This window comes from Grammomys surdaster, unplaced genomic scaffold (assembly GCF_004785775.1).
Source record: "Grammomys surdaster isolate TR1022 unplaced genomic scaffold, NIH_TR_1.0 149, whole genome shotgun sequence".
In the NCBI taxonomy this organism is placed as follows: Eukaryota; Metazoa; Chordata; class Mammalia; order Rodentia; family Muridae; genus Grammomys; species Grammomys surdaster.
In genome coordinates, this window is record NW_021604607.1 from 75,618 (window position 1) to 86,221 (window position 10,604).

The 10,604-nt window shown below is 40.1% G+C and overlaps 1 pseudogene; it reads right to left on the bottom strand.

Annotated features, from left to right (window-relative positions):
• Nucleotides 1–9,073: 9,073 nt before the first annotated feature.
• LOC114619291 lies at nucleotides 9,074–10,193 on the bottom strand (annotated as a pseudogene).
• Nucleotides 10,194–10,604: the final 411 nt, after the last annotated feature.

Consider the following 10,604-nt stretch of genomic DNA (forward strand, 5'->3'; position numbering starts at 1 on the left):
CTATAAATGTCAAACCCTGATGGTTGATTGAGTGCACACACTATTGATCAGAACCATAGTTCAGACTTTGGGGACTGAGGCATTGCCACAAACATCTTTGCCAACTTATAAAGCAAAAAAAAAAAAAAAACAAAACAAAACAAAACAAAAAACCCACAAGTATCTCATATAAAGCTGCAGGAAGTACTGTCCAGTGGTCAGTTCTGATCAGGTGATTTTAGATAGAACAATGCATATTGACCCTTAATTTGATGGGTTATATGTCAGTCATTTTGGAAAGTTGTAAGAATAACAGATGTCATACAGAATATAGCAGGATGTAATCACTCTGTCCTACCTTGCTCTACTCAAGTTATTTTTTTGTGTCAGTGATTAGCAGGCATATTACAACAACAATTTGAAATAGGTAGCAGAGATGGAAGAAAATGGTTATAGCTATACTGGGGGATATACTCGCCTCAACATAAGAAAACCCATCTCTGTCAGTGACTGGCCCTGCCCTCACAGTCCTTGCAAGCCCCGGTTGTAAGCCTAGCTTTTGGAAAGTGGAAGCAGGATTCTCTGAGCTCAAGGATAACCTGGCAAGCCAGGTAGAAGTCAACATGGTATACCTGAGACCCTGTTTCAGAAGAGAAGGAAACAAAACAAAATAAAACAAAACAAAACAATACAAAAAAAACACTGAAATATCCAAGGCCACACCTACCAACCCTTGTCTATTATAAAAATCTTACCATTCTCTCCCTGCCATTCTTTCATTCTAAGACAGATTAGATGTAGAAATGATCTTTCTATTCTAAGCCAGAAGAGGGAGGGACATGCCAGAAATCTGTGATGGAGGGAGGATCCCAGAAGTCTATGGGGGTGAATTTAGCTGAGACTTCTAACAGCTGGTATTTAGAACCTGAAGTGGCCACCTCCTGTATCCAGGTAGGACACCCCTCTCCACCGGTGGAGGGATAAGACAGCAACCCATCCACAAAATTTTGAACAAAAATTTGTCCTATCTACAAGAAATGCTGGAACAAAAATGGAGCAGACTGAGGGAACAGCCAACCAATAACTGGTCCAACTTCAGACACATCCCAAGGACAAGCACCAATCCCTGACATTGTTAATGATACTCTGTTTTGCTTGCAGATAGGAGTCTAGCATAACTGTTCTCTGAAAGGCTCCACCCAGCATCTGGCTGAAACAGATGCAGAGATCCCCCAAGCCAAACATTGCACAGAACTTATGGAAGGGTTGGGGGAAGGATTGAGAGCTCCAGAAGGGATAAGAACCCCACAGTAAGGCCAACAAATTCAACTAACCCGGGTCACTGGGGGCTCTCAGAGAATGAAGCACCAACCAAAGATCATATACTGGTTGGACCTAGGGCCCCTGAATATATGTAATAGATGTGCAGCTTGGTCTTCATGTAGATTTCAATCACCTGTGCAGGGGCTGTCCCTAAAGCTGTTGCCTCTCTGTGGATCCTGTTCTCCTAATTGGGCAACCTTGTCTGGCCTCAGTGAGAGAGGATACACCTAACCCTGGAGAGACTTGATGTGTCAGGATTGGGGTGGGAGATACCCAGGAGGAGCCACCACTCTCTCAGAGAGGAGCAAGGGAGATGGGGGAGGTACTATGTAAGAAGAGGATTGGGAGGAGGGTGGCAGTGATAAGGATGTAAAGTGAATAAATAAATAATTTAGTGGAAAAAGAAAACAAAAGGCTATTGGATATAGGCACTGGGTATGGTTGTGAGGGGCTCCCATAGAGAACACACCAGACCTAGGAGATGAGAGTTTTACGTTCCCAGTTTTCTTTTCAACCTTCTTTTTCTGTTTAAAAGCCAACATTTAAACAAGCTCACCACATTCTAAGCAGGTCAATAAATGATTAATATAGATTATTTTAACAAATTCTCACAAGCCAGTAAAATAGGCTATTATACCAATTTGTGAAGAAATTATGGCTTCATTCTCAGAGAAAGTATTATATGAATTTATGGCTACAAATAATTTATAGTTATAAAGAGAATATTAAAAATAAATCAAGGTTGGGGAGATAGCTCATTTAATAGTGTTTGCTGCCCAGCATGAGGCCCTGAGTTTGATCCCTAGAAGCCACATAAAAAGAGAAGAATAACAGCATGTGCTCATAATATCCCAGCACTGGGGTGTCGGGGGGGAAGGAGATGAAGACAGGCAGATCCCTGGAGGCTATCTTGATGTTCATCCTAACCTAAATGGTGAGTTCCTAGTCTCAGTCAAGAATCCTGTCAAATACAACAAAACAAAAACCAACTAACTAAACAATAACAACAACAAAAACCCAAAACAAAATAAAACAAACCAGGTACATGCTCCTGAGGAACAATGCCCAAGGCTGACTTCTGGCCACACATCCATCCCCTCGCTTCCATACTGACTATATAGTAATTTTTAAACAACGCAAAGTATAAGCTAAAACACAATATTAAGAAACAGGCAAAAATCCTTCCTCTCAGGACTCAGGGAACCCTGCTGAAGAGGAGGTAGAAAAAGTATAAAACCCAGAGTGGATGGAGGCCATCGAAGAAACAAGGCCCTCTAAATCAACAGGATCACGCACAGGGCCTGCACATGTCTAATCACATGGGCTCCTGCAGCTGAAAAAAGTGGGCACATGTCCCCATTCCTAACTCACAAGCACTCAACAATTGATAACCACTTGAAGTGTGTGTGTGTGTGTGTGTGTCCACATGAATGCAGGTGTCCACTGAGACCATAAGAAAGCACCAGATTCCCAAAGCTGTAATTACAGACAGTTGTGAACATTTCCATATGGATGCTGGGAAACAAACTCATGTCCTCTGCAAGAAAGACCAGCAAATGATCTCAAGCACTGCTGAGGCATAACTAGACTCTATAATACTTTCTGTTGAGAAGCATTGGTGCTAGTTACTATTTCCTGGTCTTAGTCACTATTCTATTGCTGCAAAGAGACACCACCACCAAGTAACTCTTATAAGAGAAAGCATTTAATTGGGGGCTTGTTTACAATTTCAGGGGTTTAGTCTGTTTTCATCCTGATGGGCAGCATGGTGGCACACATGGTGCTGGAGAGTAGTCAAGAGCTACATCCTGATCTTCAGGCAGGGGGCAGAGGGACTGGGCCTGGGATGAGCTTTTGAAACCTCAAAACCCACCCCGAGTGACACACTTCCTTCAAGAAGCCACACCCCCTAATCTAATCCTTCTCAAGTAGTGCCAAATAGTAGAAACAAGATGGGATTTCCTAGACAAGTCTAGAGAACAACAGCATGTGTGTGATGACTTCCTGGGCCCATGTTAAGCCTCCTGGGAGACCAGGTCTAATCCCCAACCTACTGTGGGTCTGTGCTCTCAAGTTTTAAATTTACCTAAAAACAGACCATAATAGTGTATGGTATAGATAAACAATCATCACAGGTTTCTAAAACTAAATTTAAAACATTGATTAATTTGGTCCTATTTCCTTGCTATAGTGACTAAAGCAGTAATAGACATTGGGGTGTATGTGTCTTCTGGTAGAGCATGAAGTCTTCTGGGTATGTGCCAGGAGTGAAATGACTGGAGCCTATGAGATCTATTTTTAATTTCTAAAGAAATCTCCAAGAAGATGTCTATAATAGCTTTCTTAGTTTTCATTCCCATCAGCAATGAGTAAAGGGTCCTCTAGTTTAAAAGAGAATGGACAAATAAAATTATAGTTGTTCATCAACAGATGAATGAATGGTGATAATCTTGTACATACATGAAGTCTAAATTGATTCAATGTGAAAGAAAATGAAACTCAAAGTTTGTAGGAAAATAGATGTGTGCAGACCTATGTGTAAACAAATGTGTGTGTACCTATTGTAACATTTAGAAAAGAAACAGGAAAGGGTTATGTCAGTTGATGGGAAAGAATGGGAGGCAGATAAAGTCGTAAGAGAGGACTTAAAGTTAACTGTTTTCTAGTTTTAACTGTCACTTTTTTTCTTTTTATGGTAGATAACCACATAAAAATACAACTAAAAATGGAAATATAAAGCCATGAGTGAGGCTCCACAGCTTCAGAACAGCCACCGAACACCAGAAAAGTTCACTGGGATGCAGTGTTCGGAATAAGTAAGTGTTTGTTTCCAGCGGCTACTTCAATCTAGCTTTGTGATGTCCTTATTTGTGAGTTCATCACAATAAAACAACTTTTATAATACAACCCCTAAGAACACTGTTAAGCACCATGGTACAGAATTGATACTTAACATCTATGTTCACCACATTTTTAATTAAATTTTGCAAGAAAATTGTTTGTATGTTTTTTCTATTTGTAACATTTTCTTTCAGAAAATAACTAGAGAACTATATGCCTCCCTGTTGACAAGTGTTTTCTCCAGGGCACTGAGATTATGAATATTTTCATGTGCTTATTTTTCTGCATTTCCCAATTTTTGTAGTCATGTGGTTATTTTGAAATCTGGAAAGAAAACGTTATGTTTGCAAATAAAAGCTATCAAAGCTACCACTGAACTCTTCTAGGCTCCCCAAGGTACAGTGGTGTGCCTTGTGATTTTCAAGCTTATGATGATACAAAAGTGATACACATTCAGCAGAAACCAGGACCTGAAGTCTGAATCTTGATCTTCTCTGAGGCTAACAATGTGTGCGAGGGGATACTCGGCAGCATCAGCATCCCCAAAGGTCCAGAGTTCAATACCCAGTAACCATACGGTGGATCACAACCATCTGTAATGGGATCTGATGCCCTCTACTGGCATTCAAGTGTACATGCAGATAATGTACTTAACACATAAAGTAAAAGAAATGATATTTGTTAAAAAGCAACAAGTAGCTATTAAACTAAAAAAAAATAATAATAAGCTGTATATAAGGATAATGATTTATTTTACTCCAGCTTGAGGCTGACAGAACCTAAAGATAAAACAACCCACTGAAATCCTCTTCATATCTATGAAATGGTCTTCAGTTGGAATCACTCACCAGACTTGTGGTTATATGACTTTAGAAGGGTGTATGGCCAAACTGCTGTCTACAGTTCCCCCTACTGCTCATCAAGTTCTATACACAAGTAATCACAGAATGACTAGGACATAATTTTAGTGTTTTATCAGTCTATATTTTATCAGTGATCCATAATTTCTAAAATTAACTTTGTTACCAGGGGCTCACACACTAAACTGGACTTTAAATTCAGTGAAGTTTACCACATGACACTCGATTGATAAGCTGAAAACACATATCCTGTGCTCATGTGACGTGTAGGCATAAGGCTTCCATCAAAACAGCAGGCACTTGGAAGATGCTGAGCAGGTCTGCGAGTTACAGTCACATACAGTGTTCTAAGCAGGCTGTGGTAGTCCTAAGCCATGATTCAGATAGAGGCATTCGAGTTAATATTCACATGGTAACGTGACCCAGCAGGGAAGCAAAAAGAAGGTAACGTCTCCAAGCAGGGGCTCATACTCTACCCATAGAAAAAGAACTGAGAATGGGATCCCATTTCATTTACTAATGAAGAAACACCAGTTCACCACAGGCCAACGTCCTCATGAGAGCAGAAAGGGCAAAGTCTGTGTGTATAGCTCCTGGGCTAGGGAGGGCAATGCAGGCCTGCACTGCTTGCTTGGTAAACTCCAGCGATTGATCCTGTCCTCACTATGAAAATGAAAACCTGCTGGTGGTGTCCCTGCTGTTTGATCACCAGCTTCTTCCACTGGAGGGCGCAACCCCACATGGGGGTCGCACATGGGTACTGTGTAAATTTTTGAAACAAGAAAAAAGGGATTCAAAATCAAATATGTAACGAATTCTGGCAGTGCTCATCTGCGTGACAATTGTCCTTCGGGGACTTGATCCTGAAGGCGCGCAGTGTTCACTTTACACTTCATGTTCCACCCTACAGTGCTAATGATCACCGCTGGTCAGCAATGCCTCAGCTGGACGCTACTGTACATTATGAACTGCAGTGTTTCAATGTTCATAATGTTTTCTGCTCTTATGAAAATATAAGAGTTAAAGCTTTTAGCATTTTCCGACTGTAATTCTTCAGCCTGCATCATATTAGGGGACCTTCACGAATCTCTTTTCTTAGAATGTATGAGTTTTAAAAACGCTGAATTCCTGACTTAAGTTTCAGTTTTTAAAAGTCCTTAAATTAATTTTAGCTTAAGAGTGGGACAGAATTTCTAACAATGTCTGCAGTGGCCATAAACACACTTTCGTTGTTTCATGCATCTATTTAAAGCAGTGACAATTAGACAATCAACACACCAGTCAACCCTAAAAAGCACTGAAGTTGCTCTGGTTCTCCAGCACCAAACAGCCAAGATCTAAGAGTTTGTGTAAAAGTGATCAGGTACATCCATAGTGTGCAAGGTTGTTCTCAATCATTAATAAATGGGAAATTTGCATGTATAGCAAAGAATTCTTTCAAAATAAAGCTTTGTGATTTATTATCAGTAAATGTTTCATTTATATGCTTATTTTATATACATGTATAGGGTTATATAAAAATTTCTCAAGTGCAGAAGGGTTTTAAGTAGAGACAGGTTCTGAAACCCTGGTCTAACCTATGCTACAGTGTGACTTGAGTACAGGTTGTTAAGGGTAAAGCGAAGGCAGAGGTTTAAGCAGTTTAAGCACTCTTTTTTGTTTGTTTGTTTGTTTTCATTTAATTTTTTATTGCTTATTTTATTTACTTACATTTCCACTGTAATCCTCCTTCCTGGTTTCGCCTCTGAAAACTCCCTATCTCATCCCCTCACCCCTGCTTCTATGAGGGTGCTCCCCCACCCACTCACCCACTCCTACCTCACCGCCCTAGCATTCCACTATGCTGGGTTATTGAGCCTTCACAGGACCAAGGGGCTCCCCTCCCACTTATCTCAGTTAAGGCCATCCTCTGCTACATATTCAGCTTGAGCCATGGGTCCCTCCATGTATACTCTTTAGTCGGTAGTTTAGTCCCTGGGAGCTCTAAGGAGTCTGATTGGTTGATATTGTTGGTCTTCCTATGGAATTGCTAACTCCTTCAACTCCTTCAGCCTTTCCCCTAACTCCTCCATGGGGGTCCCTGTGCTCAGTCTGATGGTTGGCTTCAAGCATGTGCATCTGTATCAGTAAGGATCTGGCAAAACCTCTCAGGAGACATCCAATCAGGCTGCTGTCAGCAAGCACTTCTTGGCATCAGCAATAGTGACTGGTTTTGGGACAGGATATGGGATGTATTCCCAGGTGGTGCAGTCTCTGGATGGCCTTTCCTTCAGTCTCTGCTCCACTCTTTGTCCCTGTATTTCCTTTAGACAGGAGCAATTCTGGGAAGGGTGGGTGGCTCCATCTCTCAACTGGAGGCCATGCCTAACCTCTGGATATAATCACTGCAGGTTTTCCCTCCCCTCTGTTGAGTGCTCCATTTAAAATAAAAATAAACTCTGGAATATGAATATACGTCTGCCAATATTTGTTTTGATTTTACTCAAACCCTATCATTTAAAATGTTAATTTTGCCTAACAGTCATTATCCATTCATCCCCAATCATGTCTTTAAAACCCCAATGACTGCATACTATACTTCTGTCCATCCTAGATGATCTTTGGTACTTCAAGCTACTGTTGCTACAGCATCTCTGCTAGCCCAGGTACAGTCTTCAGAGAACACAGGGTTTTCTTGCTGTGCTACAGGGCAGAGGTTGGATACTGGTCTCCCTGGGCTAATGGGAGAATGTTGCTGTGCCCTTTCCACTTTGTATAGGCCACCTCTATCCTTTACCTGTGGCTCTTCCTTTATGAAAGCCACAAGTGGCAGACACGTCTTTCTTACATGGCATTTCTCACCTCTTCTACTTCCTTCTTCCATTTGTAATGACTGTATGATTGTAGTAGTGCACCCAAATAATACAGGATAATATTCCCTTAAGACTTTTAAAATAAGTGTTTCTGAGACAGAGTCTCAAGATGGTAAACCAGGCTGCTCTCAAATTCACAATACTCCTGCCTCAGTCTTCCAAGTGCTGAGATGCTTAGCCACATTTAAATTTAATACAAACATGCCAATGTATCATATTTTCATGCTTATGACAACTAATATACTAACATTTTTGGGTGTCCAATTCTTTAAGTTACCCCTACATAAAAAAATAAATCAGAATATATCAACTCATAGTTAACTCTGACAAGGAAGGACACTAATTATTCAAATGTAAAGTGTAAAACGATGGAGACTCACATTTTACTATTTTTACTGGCATTACACTCTGAAAATGAACTACAATTGGCTAGCTATATTGAAATAAAAGAAAATCTTGGGATTTAAACAAGAAGAGACACAACTATAAAATTATCAATATTCCCTTACTGGACATCTGACCCAGGGTCCACTGCTAAGAAAGATATTATCTCAAACTCAAATGTACTGGCTGTTAAAATATAAACAGAAACTATGAAAGCAAATTCTGAAGAATTTTTCTACACACTGTTCTACTATAGAATTCAGGAACTACTTACCACCACCACTACTACAACAGCTAAAGTTTAAACCACATAATGGATAATAGACTGTTAACATTAACTTAAACTAAGAAGGGGTAGCTAGAGGGACTATATTTGAGCATACTAACTGCAAGTTCTTATATCCTATAAAACGAAGTATTCATGAAATCATTATACATGTGTCTGTGATAAAAAATCAAAACTCTTGGGCCAGCAAGAGGCTCAGTGGATAAAACTCACTTTGATTCCAAGCCTGATGACTAAGTTTGTCCCTGGAACCCACTCAGCAGAAAGAGATCCAACTCCTAACATCTCTCCTCAACCTCCATATGTGCCTTGGCATGTACACACATGTGAACACACACACACACACACACAGAGAGAGAGAGAGAGAGAGAGAGAGAGAGAGAGAGAGAGAGACTTGCTATACATTCATAAAAACACATATATAAATAAATGAAATCTTAAATATTTTAAAATATTTATTAAAAAAAAATAAAACTCTCCTGTTTGAAAAGTCCAACTGGAACCAGTGGTACACTAGTCCGGTTCCCTGTGACTCCTCCCGTACTGTCCTATCCACTCAGTCTCTTCAGTTTAGCTTTGTATCGTCTCTGACTCCAGGATAGCAGAGCAATGCTGGATGTGCTCAAGTCATACCCAGCATGTGACAACTCTCTGATGTGAGTTTTTAAAGTGTTTATGCTGAAGTCTAACACCCTCGGATTTTCAATTATTTGTGACATACTGATGTTTTCTTCTATAAGGCAGTCTATTTTATCATTAAACTTTTTCTCTAACAGGAAGATCATATTCAGATAGCTTAGGACAAACCTCTGTATCTCCTCCTCGGTGTGTCCAAGAGAAATCAGCCTCTTTTTGATGTTTGTGTAGTTTTTTTTAGTACAATCATTGGAAAGGTCTAAGATTCTAGCCACATATCAGAAGCAGCAGGTCCTCTTTAAGTTGAAAGCTGACTGTAAAATTTCAATGTTAGTTTTCACGCGTTTGGTACTCTGAATTAAGATGGAAGGATTTTTGGAAATTATCTTTCTGACAAAATCTGTGGCATCATTGTGACCTAAGGATCTACTGGTCTCCTGCAAAATTTTAACCATTTGTTTATTTAAATTCAGACTGATGGAGAAGGTTCTGGGAACATTGGTCAGCAGTTGGCAGAGGCATTTATGAGTCAATCCAACAGAGCAGAGGAACTTTATATTATTTTCTAAGTTTAGGTTGTTATTAGACCAAAAAAAGGATTCAGGAGAACGCTCCAAACTATTCACAATTTCAAGGTCTGATGCCATAATCTTTCTCCACAGATCCCATCGTTTGAAAGACTTTCAGGAGTGCATGTTGTAGTTCATGGATATCTTGATATGATGCTACCAATCTCTTTGTCACTGTCTCCTTTGAATAGAAGGAATATCTTCAGCTCCTGCTCATTCGTAACAGCCCTGTTAAACACTCCAGCCTGTCATCTCCTTGCCCTGTCAATATCAACTCCCATGTTGAGCAAGTTGTTCAGTAGGTCCTCATTCTCCAAAGACTCCTTGTCTACACTGTTACATTCCACATTAAACAGCCTGAATGGAGTCAACTTGAGGAAAACTGCTGAATATTGGAGCATCCATTCTGTTAAACCAAGAAGATCCTTCTTATACACCAGATGTTTCTTGATGCCATAATCATTGGATAGTCCAAAGTTTTCCAAATGCTGTGTAAAATAACATGTAATGTTAATATATAATATTATGTGAATGCATATGTTAAATATCCAATGACAATATTAGGATTCTTTAAGTATGAGGAACCTCGGATCCCCGTGGTCTTAGGGCTCTTCCTCTTTTGACTTACAGAGAAGCAGAACAAGCATCACTGCTGCCCCAAGCTGCCCTGCCCTTGTATTGTTCTTTTAGTTCACTGTGCCTCCTGTTCTGATTCTGAATCAGTTCTCTCCATCTCTTCTGTTTTCTGGTTTCTTTGGTCTCTGGCATCTTTGGTTTGTTCCTAATAAATGGCACTTTCATTACCATTTGCCTTTCAACTTGCCAGATGTCTGAACTGACCCTGCCCACATACACTAGATTTCTTTGCTTCTGG